At 36.7% G+C, this 20,937-nt stretch overlaps 2 long non-coding RNA genes across 3 annotated transcripts in view; one reads left to right on the top strand and one right to left on the bottom strand.

Annotated features, from left to right (window-relative positions):
- LOC129489260 (uncharacterized) overlaps positions 1 to 20,508 on the top strand; it is a 40,070-nt gene extending 19,562 nt beyond the window's left edge. The window contains exons 3-5 of one of the 2 annotated variants that reach the window (XR_008659937.2): positions 3,105 to 3,213; positions 12,470 to 12,588; positions 20,339 to 20,508. This is a non-coding gene — a long non-coding RNA (uncharacterized lncRNA). The remainder of the gene's footprint in view (positions 1 to 3,104; positions 3,214 to 12,469; positions 12,589 to 20,338) is intronic. The other variant, XR_010122460.1, reaches the window with a different exon arrangement.
- LOC129489261 (uncharacterized) lies at positions 12,391 to 17,767 on the bottom strand. The gene is made up of 3 exons (XR_008659938.1): positions 17,658 to 17,767; positions 14,963 to 15,122; positions 12,391 to 12,522 (listed from the first exon to the last, which is right to left on the bottom strand). It is a non-coding gene; the product is annotated as an uncharacterized lncRNA (long non-coding RNA).
- Positions 20,509 to 20,937: the final 429 nt, after the last annotated feature.

The raw sequence follows: 20,937 nt of genomic DNA on the forward strand, positions 1-20,937 counted from the left end.
TTAGAAACATAATAATTGAATACTTTTGTTTGAAATGTGTTGATTTTATAGAAGGTATCTGGAATGAAGCAAGTGACTGTATTTTAAAATATATCTTTTATTAAAAAATTTTTCTCTACAAAAAGCCTCATATTAATTTAATCAGGCAAATCTGAAATTTGTAACAGACATTTTGTGTTTGAAAAGCAGTCATATTGAAGGTCTGTAATGATATATCATTTTGGCCTTGACAAGCTAATTTGAAAAAAAAGATTTTGAAAGAAAAAAGTTGTTTTATTCACTCTGAATTTTGAATAACTTCTTTAAGTGTAATTTGAAATGATTAAGACAACTTGTTACCTACTAAAAGGCTTGGGTCATGTGTATTTTGACTTAAATTATTTTGCATATTGACATTGATTTTGATCACTTGCTCACTATCAAGGCATCTCTGTGGATATTACGCAGTAAAACCATTAACAACACAGATTTCAATTCAGAATGTTGAAATCCATTTAGTTGTTGTATGTGCATTTGGCTCATTGAGAAGCTCAGTCACGATCAACCTGTCATGGCTTATCTCCTTGGAGAAGCACTAATTTTCTCCAATGCTTTAACATGTTTGAGTGTCAAGAGATTGGACCCTGAACTCTATTTGAAGTCACAGTTTCAGGTTGTAGTTCCATTTACTCAGGTACAGTTTTAAAAATATTATTTTGAAGTAATTAGATTTTATAAATACTTATTTCTCCCCATTTCATTTTTTTCATGTTATCACATATATTAGTTCTGACACTACTATTCATCTAACTCTAATGATTAACTTAAGTAAATGGACTGGCATGGTATGTTTATCAATTAACTCAATCAATTGATAAAATACATTTATACATAAAATGTGTAATTAATCATAACTTATGTATTAATGAACATTCAAACAAAATCAGAATAGATTAAATGACTCATCTGATGGCTTAGTTATCAACATATTTAGAAAGTAACAACTTAACATCAATTTTTTAAATAAGTAAGTGAAAATAGAGACCTATAGTGAGAATTCAGCTGATGAAACATAACAATAACTTGAGCTAAGGATGAACTAGATGAAGAATGAAGAGAATTAATTATATATATATATATATATATATAAAATCACTGCCATTTTCCCTTGCAGAAATTGAAATTAACATAAAAACAATGCCATTTATAACTGAAAATATGAAATACTTAGGGATAAATTGGACAAAATTTACATAAGACATATACACTGAAAACTACAAAACATTGAAAGCAACTAAAAAAAGCCAAAGTCAATGGAGAGATGCATTGTTTTCATGGATCAGACATCTTATTATTATGATGTCATTTATCCCTAAATTAATGCATAGATGTAATATAATCATAATTCCAGTTGGCTTTTGTACAAATTGTCCAGCTTAGAATACACAATTCTAAAATTTACTTGGAAATGCAAAGCATTTAGAATAATACACACACACACACACACACACACACACACCCCAGAATAACACTGAAAAAGAAGAACAATGTAGAAGTACTAACTGTAGGATTCAAGAATTATTATAAAGCTATAATAATCAAGGCGGTGTGGTATTGGTACAAAGTTAGAAATACAGCTCAATGAATCAGGAGTCCACAGATAGATCTGAACAGGTTTGGTCAAGTGATTTTTGACAAATATGCTGAGGAAATTCAATGAAGAAAATATAATCTTTGTAACATATGGTGCTAGAACAATTGGATAACCCTATGCAAAAGAATGAACTGCCACTCTGATCTCACACCACATAAAAATTTGACTCAAAATGAATCACGATCTTAAAAATAATGGCTAAAATTTTTAAAATCCTAAACTAAAACATAGGAAAAAATATTAGTGTCTTTGGGTTTGGCAAAGATTTTATAAGTACTAACAAAAAGCACAAACTGCAAAATCAGTAAGTGGGACCTCATCAAAATCAAGAACTTTTGCTTTTGAAATACAATGTTTAGGAAATTGAAAAGGCAAGTGAGACAATGGGAGAAAATATTTGAAAACACTCATCTGACAAAGGACTTGTATCTAGGATGTATAAAGAAATCTCACAACTTAATTATAGGAAGACAAACAATCCAATTAAAAGTGGGCACATGATTCTAACAGATGCTTCATCAAAGAAGAGATATGAATGGTAATTAAACACACAAAAGATGCTCAACATCACAGTCTTTAGGGAAATGCAAATTAAAACTATAATAAGCACCCAATAAAATGGCTAAAATTAATAAGACTGACCATATTAAGTGCTGAGAATTTAGAGTTACCTTAACTCTCATAGACTGCTCATGTTATGGCCATTTGGAAATGGTATGGCCATTTAGGAAAACAATTTGAAAATTACTTAGAAAGTAAAATATATACCTACCATTTGACCTAGCCATTCTACTTCTGGGTATCTACCCAAAAGAAATGAAAACATATGCCTGCCCATGGATGTCCATAGGAACTTTATTTGAATTTAGCCCCAAACTAGAAACAATCCAAATATCCATCAACAGATTAAATAGATAACTGCAATATGCTACATCTATACAATGAAATGCTATCAAGATATAAAAATGAAGGAACTATTGATACATGCAGCAACATGGATTAGTCTCAAAATTATTATGCTGAATAAAAGAAGCCAGACAAAAAAATACATGCTAAATTATTCCATTTGTTAAAATTTCTGGAAAATGCATATTAATCTATAGGAGCAATAAACAGATCTGTGATTGACTATAGATAGGGGAGTATGAAGTGGGTGGAATGGATTACAAAGGCTGTGAAGAAAATTTTGGAGGTAAATGGATAAATCATTACCATGAAATGGATTTTTTATGGTAATGATGTCATAGGTGTATACAATAGTTCCCCCTTATCTGTGGTTTTGCTTTCCATGGTTTCAGTTGCGGTTTGAAAATGTTAGAGTATTTTGAGAGAGAGAGAAACCACATTTATATAACTTTTATTACAGTATAGTGTTATAATTGCTCTATTTTATTATTCATTATTGTTGATCTCTTATTGTACCTAATTTGTATATTAAACTTTATTATATATACATATATGTTTAATATAGGAAAAAACAGTATACCTATAGGGTTTGGTACCATTCCACAATTTCAAGCATCCACCGAGAGATTTGGAACATGTTCTTTGCAGATAACAGGAGACTACTCTTATCAACAGTAAGTTATACAATAAAACTTATCAAACAATACACCTCAAATATGTGTAGTTTATTGAATTATCAATTTTAATAAAGCTGAAGAAAAATTACAAAGACCAAAAGGAAAAACATCTTAAAAGGACTGGAAGAGTATTTCAACTTTTATGGTAGACATGAGAGCTAGGATGATGTTTGCATTCATAATTTCATACCTGGGAAGTACTTACAATAGTCTAACTTAGAAAGCATTCAATAAACATAGTTATTATTTTAATTATTAAAAAAACAGCCACTTTTAATCTAGGACACAGGCCATCTGAGCAAGACGTCAATTCAGAAATGAGCAACAAAACAAAATAGCTTCCAGTCTGTTAGCCTGTGTTAGAGGTATCCAGCTTTTGGGGGACATGAGTAGTTGCAAGGATGAACTCTTGACAAGGAAGTGGCACAAGGGATATTGATGGCGTGGTGGCAGTTTTCTTCTCAGACCACTTTTCTGGCATGATTTCACTTTAGACCACTAGCCTCTGGTCTGTTTGTTCAGCCTTCCCAACAATTCTCTAAGTTATTTAACATACTTTAATATATCCATTTCTTGCTTAACATATGGGAGTGGATTCTGTCGATTGCACCCAAATGACTTGACCAATATAATCCCTAAGGGGAAAAATACAAAAATTAACATATTTTAAAGAAAAATTTAAATTTCTTTTCTGTTTTTAGTTTTTTTGGAGGGAGTGTGGAGAGATTCTTAACTTACTTAGCTAAACAATTGATCAGCGGCCTAAAATGCATTTATATATTCTGCATCTTCCCACTCTTTGCCCCCAGTTTTTCATTATTGCTTCACATGAAAATCTTTACTGGTATTAAAGTGGAGGCCTATGGATAGAACACTCACTGGATTTTCCATGAAAAGATTTTGGAATTTTGGGTTCTTACTGTGTAGTGATTTGGGGAGTGGTGAGAAGGTGGTAGAGATATATGAATAGAAGTACAAATAATATTAATGATTACATAAATAAAATAAATGAACATAAATGATGACAAATTTTGACACATTTTCATTGCTGTTTCAGATCATGTTTGATGTGATAGGTCTGTTAAACAGCACGTATTAATTTTTATGCAAATGAGTTTTCTTCTGATTGGACATTTTTTCTTAAAGAGGTAACATGATTTTCAGATCAAATTGTCATTTTAAGGATGATGCCTCTGGGGAACAGTTATGCTTAGTGAAAAGTAGAGCTGTGTGTACTGACACAGAAAAGCATCTCTGACAAGTTGTTAAAAGAAAGAAGCAAGATAAAGAGTAATGTGGATGGTATAATCCCATTTGTGTGTTTATATGTATATGTAATGTGACTATCTTATTTATTTATTAGATATGTTGAATAAGAGAGCCTTTGGATTTTGGTGCACCAGGCACAGTGGAAGACAGGAGTAAGGGCCTCACTAGAAACAGAGAGGTTGAATGAAAGTTCTTACAGTGGAAAATGAGTAGCTCCTCTCAGCCTCCTTCTGCTACTAAGCTCCATTAACGCTAGCTAACAGAAGATTAGAGACCAGCTCCTAGGAAAGACCTATGGATATTGACATCTGGGGAGTTTCCTAAAGAAAAGTCTGGATTTCTGCTTAATTGCCGATAAGAAAAGTATATTGGTCAACAAGGGCTTCCAGTCAGCTTTTTATTGTCTCACTCTTAAATGTCTGCAGACAGACAGATTGCCAGACATTTAAGGAAAGCCTCCAACAGAGACCAAAATAACAGAACTAACTAGCTAACTCACTAAGGAATTCAGAAGAAAAAAGAATCAAGGATTAAGACAATGTAAACAACAAAATAAAACACTTTGTAATATCTTTTGATGGAACCAGAAGAGGATACTTTAAAAAAATCAGAAAAGAAGTAAGAAATCTTAGAAACTAAAAACAAACAAACAAACAACAACAACAAAAAAACGTATGGCTTCATGTGGTGGCTCATGCCTGTAATCCCAGCACTTTGGAAGGCTGAGGTGGGTGGATCACTTGAGTTCAGGAGTTCGAGATAAGCCAGGCCAACATGGCGAAACCCCGTCTCTACTAAAAATACAGAAAACTTGTTGGGCATTTTTGCAGGCACCTGTAATCCCATCTACTCAGGAGGCTGAGGCAAAAGAATCGCTTGAATCTGGGAGGCAGAGGTTGCAGTGAGCCAAGATAGTGCCACTGCACTCCAGCCTGAGTGACAGAGCAAGACTCCATCTCAAAAAAAAAAAAAAAAAAAGAAAAGAAACCAAAACAAATGTGATAGAAATATTTTTTAAATTAATTAAAGGCTAAGAAGACAAAATTTAAGAAATCCCCAAGAAAATAGAACGAGACGAAAAAAGGTAAAGTAGGAGATAAATAAAAAACACCCTGGAGGTTCAATACAAGAGGTCAGCATCTAAGTTTGAAAAAAAAAAAGAACATTGAAAATAATAAGGCAGAAATTACAAAAGAAAAAGTTTTTTTTCAAATTGAACATCATGAGTCTAAAGATTGGAAATTGTCTTTAAGTATCCAGCAAAATGAAAAAAAGAAAAAAAAGACTCACATGATAGAACATCAACCTGAAATTTCAGAACACTGGGAATAAAGAATAAACACTAAATGCTTCCAAGAAGAACAAAACCAGATCATATCAAAGCATTGAGTGAGAATGACATCTGAGATTTGAACAGCAACACTGGAAGTCTACCTTCCAGTAGACTGGAATACTGTGGAAACATGAATTCAAAGTTGTGAGGAATTACTATTTCAACCTAGAATTATTCACCCAGCAGCCATACTATCATTGTAGTGCCAAAGGGGAATAAAGAATTTTTTTGGTATACGAATTTTCAAAAAGCTTACATTCAATGCATTCTTTCCTAAGAAGCTATTCGTGACTGTGCTTAAGTAAAGGAGAGAAATGAACCAGAGAGAAATATAGGTGATAGAACAAATAAAGAATCCAATGTGGGAGAGAGATAAGAAGTCCCTTAGATGATAGTTAGGAACAAATTTCAGCATGAATGCTGACAGCCACTAGTACAGATCAGAGCAGGAGGATGGAAAGTTCCAGCAAGTCTGTCTTCAGTTAAATGAAATGAATTTGATCACTTGATTATGTGAAAATTTTGATAAAGGGATTTTATGTTTCTTTTAAAGAGTTTGGAAAGGTTTAGAAAAAGGAACATAGAAAATCAAGCAAACAAAGAAACAAACAAATAAACAACAATAAAAAGATGTGAACATTAACTCCAGGACAAACAAACTGCAACTTTATTAGAAAAGAAATGTAATTAGGCCAGGCGTGGTGGCTCACACCTGTAATCCCAGCACTTTGGGAGGCCAAGGCAGGTGGATCACAAAGTCAGGAGTTTGAGACCAGCCTGGCCAACATGGTGAAACCTCATCTCTAATAAAAATACAAAAATTAGCTGGCCATGGTGTCGCATGCCTGTAGTCCCATCTACTCGGGAGGCTGAGGCAAGAGAGTTGTTTGAACCCAGGAGGCGGAGGTTGCAGTGAGCCTAGATTGTGCCACTGCACTTCAACCTGGGTGACAGAGGGATACTCCATCTCAAACAAACAAACAAACAACAGTAATTATGATTTTCTACAGTATAACTGATCATGAATGAAGAGATAACACAAATCTGCTAGAACGTTTGCTTTGCATTAGTCCCAAGGTTAATACTGCCAGAGATTCCCACACATGAAACCTCCTGTTCTCTCTCAGTAGCTGGTAGTCAAGTGCCTTGATTAATTAGACACTACTATGAGTCAGCTGACATTTGAAAGTCTCAATTCAGTATTTTAGGGGTATCAATGTGTGATGTATGAAAACATGGGTCATATGCAAGATGCTTGTTGTATGAAAGTTGAGGATTGTCCATAATAATAATGCTAACACTTATTGAGCTCTTACTGCATGCCAAATGCTTTCCTTGGTTTACATCCACTGACCCTTATCTGTTATCAGCTCCTTTTTACAGATGACAACATTGAGATATAAAGAGGCTAGGTAACTTTCCCAGAGTGATGGGGCTTGGGTTAGACTGGAGGCAGTGTAGTTCCAGAACTTGTGGTCCTGACTGCTACTCTTCTGCCTCAATACATAATTAGAAAAATGCTTTAGGGGATTGAAAACTTAGAAAATCAATGAGGATAGAAGCCTCTTGTGGTGGAAGTAGTGGTAGAATGAAGTGGACTAAAGCCAGGCAGCAGGAGTCAGAAGGGACAAGAGGCTGACCTGTTAGTCTGCTCACAAGAAATGAGAATTGGTGGGATTTTGTTAACAGTTCATTTAACTTAGAGACACTGATAAACTCTTTTACTCTACTGAAGAAGTCAAGAACACTGGCATCAAAATGGACCTTTCTCCTGTGACTTTCTCACTTCATCTCTTTCATGTCTTTTTGATACCTTTGCTTTCACTTCTCATTTGCCTTCATCACCCATCAGGCTTCATATTACGAGCAGAGAAACCTAGGCCTGGCTTCTCTTGTTCGAACGTTCCTTCACTTAATATTTGCCCCTGGGAGTCTTGGCAACTAAGCTCGGTAATGGCAACCTGGAGGGAAAGAAGACCTGGTTCCCCCTTCCACCCCCAGCCTCATTAAATATGATGCAGTTCCTACCAAGAGGCTTGGGGGCGGAGGCTGTGTGGGCAGAAGACACAGCTTCCAAATGTTCTTGTAAATATTCATAAAAACATGTTAGTGTTGCTAAACCCACAGCAAACGATAATCATCCATCCCCCTACACCCTGCATCTTTTTGCTGTTAATCCTTTTGTCTGCCTTGAATTCCTTTCCACAATTGCTTCTCCCCCATCCTGTGTTTTCGAATGGCTGCCAGATACCCTACCCCTAGCCTTTGCAGCCCTTCACGTGGGTCTATGGTACCCTTTTCAGAGCAATGGCCCTCTGCTGCCAGCTAGGGACACGAATGACACACACCATCCCAGGGATGTTGCTTCTGATCATCTTGGTTCCTTGCTCTTGGGGAACACAACAATTATTCTGCCCAGGAATTGATGGGGATTTCTGAGCAACCTGGCACATCTGAAACATTTTTCTGACTCATTGAGCTGGCATATACTGCTAGATCAGCACTGGCCCTGTTCCACACAGCCTGTCACCAACAGTGGGTGTTGTTGTAAGCACTAGTTTTGATTGTGGCAAGATGGGCTCTGTGACTCTCCTCTTGTTCTGTTGAGTTCAGAAAAGGCATCTGGTCTCCATTCACATTACATTTGACAAGAGTCCAAAACCTAAATGAATGTTGCTAATAAAGAACTGTAAGGAAAAAACATGTTGAGAACTACTGAGTGTATTCAACACACATCAAGCTTTGGAGCAGGGGGAGGGGAAGGAAATGAATCTGCTGGGTTAGGATCGCCCGTTGGAGGGCAAGAGCTCCAGGCTCTGCCTGGCTCTGTCCATGAACTGTACCTCAGTTTGCCTTCTTTACATTGAGGATGTTCAAAAAATGCTTTATAATTCAGAGGAGACTGCATGCGACCTTGCAAATGTTTAACTTTGCTGTTGCTTGATGAAATTTCAAATGAGCTAGTATTGATTGAACAACCACTCTGTGTTTAAGTCAAAGGTGGCCAAGGAGAGAATTTAGCCCCTACATAATCTTCACTGGCTCACTGCCTCCAAATTCTTTGACATGGATAATTGGCATGTTCTCCACCTTCTTGTATAGGACATGCAAATACAGCCTGAGCCCATTTCCCTTTTACCTTTCTCAGGCATATCTCTTGCATTATAGACTCCATCATGGTGTCTGCTTCCCAGAGGAACTAACCAGCACAACAGGAGAGTTTGCTTTCTAAATGGAATTAGTTGGAGGAGGCCAAAAATTGTTAAGATGTGAAACTAAATTAAGCTAAATGTCAATGAAGCCCCTATTGAACACTGATTATTTTCTGAGGCATCCTCTAAATATGAGCTGTCTGCAAAATGTACTTACAATGAGGCAACTGAATGAGGAAACTTTTAAAAGAATATCTTAAATTTTAGAATCACTACATTATTACAGCTAAAATTCTTCTTTCAGGTCATGTTTAGCTAACACAAAATGGCCAAATCTAGATCGTCTTAGGTTATTCTGATATAATCTTATTTTTATGTATGAAATATTGTCTGTCTTTGTGTTATCAAATATAGAAGGCATATGCCTTGCTCATTAAAAAGTGGTGTCACACAAATAAGAAGGAAATATTCCCCTTGGATTTTTAAAAGTGCTTTGTCCAGAGAAAATTCCTACTGTCTTAATTTTTTGCAGAAATATTATGATGCAGGGAGTCTGTATGTTAAGAGTGTTTAACTTTAGCCTATGACCTTAAGACCTTAACCAGTCTGGAGTAATGAAGACTGGGAAAGTAAATAAAAATACGAGTAATGAATATAAAGTGAGTAAATACACAAATAATCAAATCTGGTTTTTGGTAAATTATTTCGTGGTAGATAATCATATCTAAAGTATGTCTCTTCATCAGGTAAAACACTGGATCAAGAATTCAGAGTTGTAATTTGTCAAGCAAACATCTGGCATACAGTGTTGTTGGAATATATAATAAAGCAATACCTTATTATTTGGGAAAAGTAGAAGCCTGCCTTTTTGGAACATGGAAAGATCTATGGTCGCGTGTAGCCATATCCATGACCACATCTGAACAAGCAAGGATTGGAACACAACATTCAGAACAGTCTTCAAATACCTCTGGGTATAAAAAGTCTTAGAGAAGTTGGAAAAGTACACTGGCTGACTTATGGGGGAGAACAGTGATGGGAGCAATTGCACATGTGTTATGTTCCAGGGGTTGGTGTACAGAAGGAGTGTACACAGGTCAGAGCAGGAGTTCAAGGACCCAAAGCTTGTGTAACCCTTGGGGCTACTAGTCAGGAAGGGCAGATAACAGGAAAAATAGAGACAAGTCAAGGATGATGGCAATTGAAGAATGAATTTCAAATTTGGATTACAGCACATCACTAATTTATTCAGCCTTTAAACTGATTTTTATGGAGTACTTATTTGTATCTGAACTTGTGCTAAGAGTTGCAGATATAAAGATGAAATAATGTGTTTCCTGTCTTTCAGTGCTGGAACAGAAAGCCAAATATTACATAATATAAGACAATAATCATATTATTAAGAAGGCACTAAAAATTGCATGGGTCTTTCTGGGGAGTTTCCCTCAACCCTAAATTCCCTTCCAGCTACCAAATCGCTCTCCATCACAGCTGAATTTCTGTATTTGCTATCCCTGTTCCTTTATCTCTCATTCATTCCTCAACTCACTTCATGCTGGCTTTGGCCGACACCACTCCACCAAAATTGTTTTCAAGTGTCTCTGCAAAATTCCAAGATAATCTTCAGTCCTTATTTCCTTTACCTTTTGGCAGGATTTGATACTCTTAATTATTCTTCTGTTTTCAGAAATACTCTCTTTCTTTGACATTCCAGGGCAGCATATTCTCTCTGACCTTACTTTCCATTCCTCTGGAGACCGTTATTCCTCTACCCACACCTGAAATATTTGGGGTCCCCAGAGCTCTTTTTTAATTGTTTCTACCATAGTTAGTTCCTCACAATATTTATCACACTTTGTTATTTCTTTTTTTCTTTTCTGTTTTCTATTTTTTTTTTGAGACAGAGTCTTACTCTGTCGCCCAGGCTGGAGTGCAGTGGCACAATCTCGGCTCACTGCAACCTCTGCCTCCTGGGTTCACATCATTCTCGTGCCTCAGCCTCCCGAGTAGCTGGGACTACAGGCACCCACCACCATGCCTGGCTAATTTTTTTTTTTTTTGTATATTTAGTAGAGACGGGGTTTCACTGTGTTAGCCAGGATGGTCTCCATCTCCTGACCTCATGATCCACCAGCCTCGGCCTCCCAAAGTGCTGGGATTACAGGCGTGAGCTACCGCGCCCAGCCACATTTTGTTATTTTATTTACTTTCTTGCCACTGCAAATTTTGTGAGACCAGGACTATATCATCACTGTCTTTCCAGTGCCTAGCACTGTGTGTAACATGAAGTTTGTGATTAATAAATATTTATTGAGTGAATGAATAGTTGAATGATCTGAGAGCCTTAAAAGATGAGTAGGAATGACACAAAAGAAAAGGTAGACAGTTTTCTCATTGTTTAATTCTCACCTATGAGTGAGAGAACATGCAGTGTTTGGTTTTTTGTCCTTGCGATAGTTTGCTGAGAATGATGGTTTCCAGTTTCATCCATGTCCTTACAAAGGACATGAACTCATCATTTTTTATGGCTGCATAGTATTCCATGGTGTATATGTGCCACATTTTCTTAATCCAGTCTATCGTTGTTGGACATTTAGGTTGGTTCCAAGTCTTTGCTATTGTGAATAGTGCCGCTATAAACATACGTGTGCATGTGTCTTTACAGCAGCACAGGAAGAGGAACATCACATACTGGGGATGGTTGTGGAGTGGGGGGACGGGGGAGGGATAGCATTAGGAGATATACCTAATGCTAAATGACGAGTTAATGAGTGCAGCACACCAACATGGCACATGTATACATATGTAACAAACCTGCACATTGTGCACATGTACCTTAAAACTTAAAGTATAATAATAATAAAATTAAAAAAAAAAGAAAAGGTAGAGAGTTTTGACTGGGAGGCATTTGAGCAGATGAGCAATATACTGAGACTTGAAGGTTAAATCACTCTAGCAACGGTGTGAGGGATACATTGGAAGAGGGGAGTTCAGAGCAATTAATATTACAATAGTCTTAGTGAAAAGGGTGATGGCTATAGAAATGAAGCAAAAGGCAATGGTTCAGGGGATAATTAGGAGGTCGAGCCAATAAACTTTAAAGATGGATTGGTAACTCGGGTAAGGGAGAGAAAGAAATCTTGGATGCCATGGATTCCTTCACTAGCATAGAAAGCACAGGAGAAAAAGCAATTTGGGAGAAAAGTTTAGTTTGGGACCCAATGAGTTTTAAATTCTTAAGTGTTCCATTAGGAGCACAGAAGTTAAATTACATTATAGAAGTTCAGGGACCATGTCAGTTTAATCACATAGTTCATTCTACATGTTGGTGCTTGGTAAATTCTTTTGATGGTATTGATGCAGTATCACATTGCCAATCCTGCACTGCTGTTCTGTTTAGGGGAATCCCTCTATACAAAGCCTGTATGTTTATTTATTCACATCAATGAAGCTTTATGACTAGGTTGCCCTTTATATGAACATTATCTATTTTTTGCAGATGCTGTTTCAAAATTGATTAGTTCTCTGACTCGCCCACTGAAATCATCCAACCTATTGAAAAAGCAGAATGGGATGTGGATTATAGGGTTTCAGATAACACCAAGTCCCTAGTGAAAGGTATGTTATTTCATTGCTTTGTTCTGCTTTTGGAAAAGTGTAGCTGTGTTTTCTTTTCTCCAACTGTATAGGTCACAGCAATTTTTTTTTCCACTGGGAATTACAAGCTATACAGAAGATTTCCAGAGTAGAGTCACAGTCTCACATAAACGCTAAATACAACTAGTCAGGGTCTGGAAGTTACATGGAGGGTAATTAGTAGGTTATATTTGGGTCAGTTTTAAGGTCATTTATGAATACTACAAGAAAAACAGATCTTTTGACTTTCTGTGATGAAAAACAGAAATATATTTATTCTATGTATTATGATACATGCACTGAAATGGATTAAAAGCATTTTTGATAATTTCATGTCTGTGTATATAAGATGGCTTAAAGAGCAGAACAATACATTGTACTGTATTCCTAATAAGAGTATCAACCTCAGTAACCAGATACTGCATAAATTTGTCCAATATGTCATAAGTAGTGTCGGAGTTGACAAAAGGTTTTTCTGACTCTTAGCTTACTATGCTTGCTTTATACTTCTAAGGAGATAGTCATCTGGTAATATTAAGCCTTCACAGTACAACTATAACAAATAAATTCATTATAATAGGACATGCTGATAGTGGATCTTACTTCCCATGGCTTGTGTAGGCTTTTGGAGGCTCCCTTGACCAATAGGAGCACCAAATGAGAGGAAATAATATTGACTCCAAGTGTGAAAATGGAGTAGATATTTAGGAATCGTTGAATACAGAGGAGGTTAACAAACTGATGAATTGCAGGAATGGATTAAAACCAAAGGCTGTAAAACCCCTTTCTTCACACACTCCTACAGGCTGATCTCACCTACATCCCCATTGTTTCAACCACCATTCTGGAGGCAACAGATTTCTCCACACTTTCTCCAGCTAAAACCTTATCTCTTGAACTCTGGAGCCACAAATCCAACTGCCTATATCTACATCTAAATCAATTTCTGTCTAAATCTATAATTTGTCAATATCTTTATCTAAATCTCAATGTGTTCAAAGTTAAGGTCATTATTTTCTCCCTAAAACTTCTCACTGTTCCTGCTCAAATTTCTGATAAACCACATATGTCTCAGGTATCCTCCTCCTTTTCTCTCTCTCTCTCATTCCTGATAACTAAACAATCACTTCTTAGAATGATTTTGGCTTAGAAATATCTATGGATTCCCTCTTACTCCCTTCCGCTGTCACTGTCTTAATTGAGGCCTTCATGATTTTTTTCACCAAATGACTCCAATAATCTCTTAATAAGTCTGTCAGCTTTTAGTCTTTTCTTAGCTTCTCTCATAAATTCATTCCTTGACTCTCTACCAGAGTGTTTTATTTTTTTATTTATTATTTTATTTATTTTTTATTATACTTTAAGTTCTAGGATATATGTGCACAACGTGCAGGTTTGTTACATATGTATACATGTGCCATGTTGGTTTGCTGCACCCATTAACTCGTCATTTACATTAGGTGTGTCTCCTAATGCTATCCCTCCCCCATCCCCCCACCCCACGACAGGCCCCAGTGTGTGATGTTTAAAATACAAATCTATCCACATAACTCCCCTCCTTAAAATCCTGCGTACTTCCACTCCTCACATAAAATAGAGGCCATCTAGCACGAACTCTCTTACCTTCCTGTCAACTCTCAAGATGTGTACAATGTATTTGCAGTATTCCATCTATGCCTTTTCTCAACTTCCTTATTCCAGCCAAAGCCAACCTCAGCCTGTGATCTGTGTCCCTTTGCTCTCTGCCTCCTCAGAGCTCTCCGGACGTAATTTCCAGCCACTCTTTTCATCATCCACTTCTCTACTGCCTCATTCCCCTTAACAGGTAGACACACCCAAGATGCCCTGATTATAAACAACAAAAATCATTCCAAAGATGCAACAAGACCCAAACAGAACTCTGCATTTCCCCACACCATCTGTGGTTAACTGCTTTTGCCCTTCAAAACTTAGCTCAAGTTGCAACTCCAAACCCCCACTTTGTACCCTGCCATCTTGCATATTTATCTGTCAAACACTTCATGTATCATGGTTGACTGTTTTCTTGCCTGTCTTTTCTATTAAACTGTGAGCTTCTTGAGTGTAGGAACTGGCATTCTATCATTATTACCAGCAGTTAATTAATTAAATAGTGAGTATAAATGTCAAACCATAAGCTCTGGTCTGAACACTTCTTATTTTTAAAAAATTTCTATTTTAAGTTCTCAAATTTAATCAATTCAGATTTCCTACACTGCTGTCCCCAGCCCCCACTTCCCTAAGGATGATGTAGGTTCCAGGCAGGTTATGAAGTACTGATGTGAATGAGAGTGGGGGGTGGGATATGTTTGGTCCCTAATTGTCCACTCTGGCGTACCTGAGCCTCCTCACTCCTGCATGGTCTCCATTTACTGGTCATTCAAGTGGCTACACCTTCCTGTTCCAGATCACAAGCTATGCTGGCCTGTTCTCTCTTGACTCCTTCTGTCTCCTCTCTGTGCACATGTAATTGGAATTTCTCTTATTTGCTCTTCTTCCTGAGATTAGGACAGGAGTTTAGCAAGGAGCAGGACTTCCTCTTAGGACATACTAATGTCTTAGGTTTCTTAGTTTCTTCTCTCTCTCTCTTTCTTTGCCCCAAGGAATTAGCTTTTAGGTCAAATTGGCTTGACCTTAGCTTCCAAATCTGTTGGCATAAATATTATGCTCTGAGTCTTTCAGGGATTAGGGTTTTGAAACCTCAAACCCTACTTTATTAATTCTGATGCTTTCTTCTGCAAGAAACAGAATGCCTAACTAAAATGTAGCCTCCATAATAAAAAGATTTAATGATATTATATGAGAGGAGGTGGGGACAGAGGAGAATTCTTGGGTTGGTTTATAGCACAGCAATGTCAATTATGATTCAGGCTTTTTCCTTCTCTCCACTGCTCCACCCTTGGTATATTGGTTTGGTTTGCAAACTATTTTCTCATGGTCTCAAGATGGCTGCCTGTCTCTTTCTCTAGTCTCATTAGGGAGGGGCATATAATATATCATATTACACTTTTAGAAGAAGAAAATAAGATAGTATAAGATCAAATTGTAGATGATACGGTAGTATGTAAAGTACTTCCAACCACAATAAACAGGGAGATTAAATGATGAGGGCAACTTCAATATAACAAATGACATTAGCATAAACAATGTATCTACATTTGTCCAACATTTGGAGACATGTATGAAGGATTTTATTTAGCTGTCATATATAAAACTTCTCTACGAAATGCACATATTAATTAACTGCTATGTATGCTACATGTATATATTGCTAATACATAGTAGTCAACAAAATCACCAAAGAAAAATTAAAAAAAGAGAGAAAGAACTTGTCCAAGATGTAATCCCAAAACCAAATGCATTGGAAACTCATACTCCTATGTGAAGATTCAAATGTCATGCTTTGGCATAAACAATACTACACAGGTTTTCTGACGAAGTTTTATCTGCACCTTCATCAGCTTACTCTGCTTATGATAAGCTTGTTCCTACTTTTGTTTACTTATAAAGCATTTTATTTCCATTTTTAAAGTAGTCCTCTTAGACTCATCTTTACCTCTCTGAGATCAGCCTATAGGCTGCCAAGCCAGGTCCTGTAGCAGCCAAGATTCAAGGCATCTGGTCTCTTTTCATAATCACATCAAATCCCTGGATAGCTATATATTTTACTCCAGAAGGAGGAAATTGTTTATATCTGGCTCTCGTCCTTCCTTAGTTTGCATTAGAACCAGAAAATTATGCATTCTTGAGTTGAACCAACTCACAAAATAACAAATGAGTAATGATACTTGGCTCTTGTTTTTCTTTTTTAATTTTAAAGGACATAATGTGTGTTATCTTAGAGAATGTCAGTTTGCTGATTCAAATTTGGCCATGTGGTTGAATCCAGCTGCCCTTTATAACTCTACCTTCTATATATTTTGGATTTCTTTCACATTCCAAATAACATCAGTGAATGCATTTTCAAGGCCAAAATTGGGAGAATTCCTGCCTGGATTCTTGTTGAGAACTATTGTAACCTCAGAACTATCTTCTGTAGGCCATGACCTTTTTTTCCTCTCCGCCATATTCCAGAACCTTAAAATCTGGGGATTTTAAAATGTAGGATCCCTTACACATTACCTGCCAAGGAGATTGTCTAGCTGAGAATTAACCCAAATGCATGTATTTCTATAAAGTTTCAAAAATGAGCTCCTAATATTATCCTTTGTCAATCATCTACTTATTATTTATTAGATTTCTATAGCACCTTTTCTGCAAAGAGCTCAATGTATCTTAAACACATGCTACAATGCACTTTAAGTAGGTGTTACCGAATTTGGCATTATATGTGAGAAATACTGCTAAAATTATGAATTCCAACTGCAAATTATTGAAGGAATAAAAGGAAATTTCAGCATCATTTAAAAATTATATATATATGCATATATATATATATATATTATATATATATATATAACAGGTCTGTTAGCCCTGTCAGAACCTCTCTCCAAAAGAATTGCAGGGTTATATTTGAAACAGTGAACACTGCCTATAAATATAGGCACTTAACCGGTATTTGAAATGTTATGCAGCTTTCCTGTTTGCAAAGGTTCTGATGTTTCCTTTGATTTCTAGAAATACAACAACAGCCATTTCCATCCAAATGTCAAGTGACAGGCCCAATAGTCCTTGGATGTTTATTAGGTTGGACTTACAGGGGCTCCCCATTCTTTCACAGGTAATATGCTGTTTATTTTCTTTCTTTTTGCCATCAGTGTTGACTGAGCACAAGGAAGCTATCATCAATGAACTGTCCCCTCAACAGCAGAGGGAGGAGAGCATGAGGGTAATGGAGGAAATTATTATGCCTTCCCTTCTTGGAAGAGAAAAATAAACACTTTATAATCTTTAAGTTAGAGGTAATTCAAAAAGTCAGAGGCAGGCAATGCTGTCCAATTTAGAGACACTTTCTCTTTCTTTGCCATAAAATACCATTCCCTCCCCAAACTACAACAATAATAAAAGAAACCCCACAAAGAACCAACTCTGACCTCCCCATCCTAGATATCCCAAATTGTGGGCTTCAGTTGCATTCTGCCCTTTTCTTTTCTTCCTTCTCCTTTTTACTTGGGTAGATTGCTTTCAGGTGGGGCAGTCTTCATTCCACATGAGCTTTGAAATCATATCCTTGGATCTGTATAGAACGGCAGTAGTCCAAGGTATTAGTGGCAGCCTTCCATGGTAATGCTGTCATTAGATCATTATGACTATTCTAAGGTTCTGCCTGTGAGCATGGCATGAATTTTATATTTGGAAATAAAATCCTCCCGGGATACCACAAAGCTGCACGCCGGCCTTGCCCCTTCTTGCAGCCCGTCAGGATTGGCTGCCCTGCCTTGGTCTTGTGTTACGCAGGAATAAGTCCTGCCGTGTTTGTTTCACATAAGAACCCCTTCAATTTGTTTATAATGATCTGAATGATATTATTAGGTGAACAAAGCTGCTCAGTGGTGACATTTATTAACCAGTCATATCATCTGTGTTTAAATCTCGTATTACATTTCAGGGAAATTGTGTGAACCTAACTCCAGCATAACTTTTCTTTGGGGACCATTGCTTTGTATTGAGTTTAAAATAAAATAGAACATAGAAAGCAGATTTTATTTCCAGGAGAGCATTTCACTTAAGAGGTTTAGACTGAGCCAGATCATGTACAGAGGCCCACAGGAAGGTGGATGTTGGAACTCTTCAAACTAGCACTCGCTCTATATCTCTGTCTGCATGAGTTAGGAAGCATGTCCCTTTTAAAAGAGATACAGGAATTGGAAAGAGCAGTGCCATGGGTGTAGAGCAGAGGTGTCAGAGAATGAATGGAAGAAAACCATGTGTATGAAAATGAATTTTGTGTGTGGTCTGGGAGAATGATGGATATGCTATGACCACCTCCATGGGGATGAGTGTGCACGTGCAGGACAGTGCTCATTGGGAAGAAGGCAGGCTGATTGCAGTGATGGTGGCTAGGTACGCAGGTGAAATAGAACATGGTTAAATTAGAATGTGATTGAAGAATGGCAGCCTGCTTATGTAAAAACAAGGAAGGTTGGCATATATGTATGATTTTGAGTGATAATAGAATGATATCCTTAAACAATTTTTATTATGGCAAATTTTAACTATTGCACAAGAGTAGAGATAATAGTCTGATAAACTCTCATATACCCATCATTCATCTTCCACAATTAACTCATGGCCAATCTTGTTTAATCTTTACTACTCCTCTTCCCCATTCCTGAAGTATTATTTTGAAGCAAACCTAAGACACCATACGTTTGCACGCATAACTATTTTTGTATGAGTCTATAAAATATGAAGAATCCTTGAAAAATCATCACCATCCAATAAAAATAGTCATTAGTATTAATCGAAATTAATATCATCAAATAGCTAGTCAGCCTCCAAATATCTCTGATTATCTCATTTTTTAAATGGTTGGTTTGTTCAAATCCAAATTTCAGTAAGGTCCTCATATTACCTTTGGTCGTTATGTCTCTTATAAATCTTTTAATCCGTAAGTTCTCCCTCCATTTCTTTTTGTTTCTTGCAATTTATTTATTGATGAAAATTGAGTCATTTCCTCTACAGAGTTTCACGTTTTGGATTTTGTTGATTGCATTCTTTTAAAATTTCCTGTGAAATAGTAGTTAGATTTAGAGGCTTGATCTCATTCAGGTTTGATTACCTGACAAGAACACTTCATCGGTGATATGGTGTACTTACATCAAGAAGCATACATGTCTAGTTGTTTCTATTTTGAGGGATTTTACAGCCACTGATGCTTATTGCCTCAATCCATTATTGCATTAAGCGTTTGTGACATGGGGCTTTCTTCATGTTTCATTGAGAAACTTTTCCTCAATAATGATTAGATCTTCCTGGGATGCAGTTCATACAAGAAAGCAGGTTATGTGCTTGATTGTTTCTCTTTATTTAGATGGTCTCATAATATTCTCTAAGATCAATGAGATTTGTTTCCCCTCATACAATTATGAATGTGTGGATATTTATATTTGATTAATTTTAAGCCATGGAAATTATTATGATGTTGTTGATGCTCAAGTTGTCCCATTTTGGGGAAGCTTTTCAAGTTGGCTTCTAAGATCTCTGACACAGCATCTTTTGAGAACTTTCCTGACTTTTGGCATAATCACCTGTTCCACGCTGAACTTGTACATTTCCTTACCAAACCTAGAATCAATCATTTCTTCAAGAAGCCCTGGTTCCTTTTAGTGGAAAATGGGAATTAGGGGTATTCAACACTTCTAGTTGGCAGAAATTATATATATATTTTTGGATTAGGATTTGTCAACATTTTTGAAGTACATTGTGTTTGTTCAAATCACATCTGCTCAATGATGATATTCACAATTGTATCAGGATACATCATTTTACAAAGAACAGAACATCTGACCCATGCTGATATGAAAAAATAAGAAAATTTCCTCTTCCTCTTCCTCTTCATTTTTTTTTTTGTAACTGAAGAGTCCAAAGATAAGATTGGGTTCAAGTGAGGTTTCCAATTTCTTTCTGCCTCTGCTATATTTTTCTTATTGTTGGCTCCATCCTAAGACTAGTTCTCCTCATGGTCCTGAGATAACTGCCATCAGCTTCCAGGACTACACATTTCCACATTTACAGCCAACAGCAAAGGGCATCTTTGTTTCTTCCTTTCCAGAAACAATCCTGAGATTCACTCTGAACGCAAGCCTTTACTCAAGTCACGTGCTCAAGGCAGAGCCAATCACTGATTAGCTGGATGGAATGTGCTGATTGGTTTAACATAGGTTGCATATTTGACTCTTGGAGTTGGAGATGATAAGTGCTTCCCTTGAACCACCTGCATCTTCGAATGTGAGTTGGAGCTGTTGAAAAGTGGGGATAGGAAGGCAGGAAATGGATTCTGGGGAGGGGCCAACAAATATCCACTATTACATTTATTACTATTATATTCTATATCCAATATAGAATTTGTCTGCTTCATCTATCCATCTATCAATTCAGCTATTCATGGTAACCTGTTCATGATAACCTAGGCACTATTTTAAGCCTTAGAGAGGCAAAGAGAAGTAAAACATAACCTCTGGCATCAGGAAATTTGTAGACCAATAGAGTTAGACATATCCTTATAACAGCCAGAAAAGAAAACTGTACAAGGTGCAGTGGGATCCAAGGGAGGAAGTAATCATTTCAACTTGGGAAGAGGTCTTTCCAATGCAAAGGTTTTATGATCTGTCATTATTTTATTATTGGTTTGTTATATTCCTTAGAGTCTAC

The sequence above is a fragment of the Symphalangus syndactylus genome, chromosome 9 (assembly GCF_028878055.3).
Source record: "Symphalangus syndactylus isolate Jambi chromosome 9, NHGRI_mSymSyn1-v2.1_pri, whole genome shotgun sequence".
NCBI classification, from domain to species: domain Eukaryota; kingdom Metazoa; phylum Chordata; class Mammalia; order Primates; family Hylobatidae; genus Symphalangus; species Symphalangus syndactylus.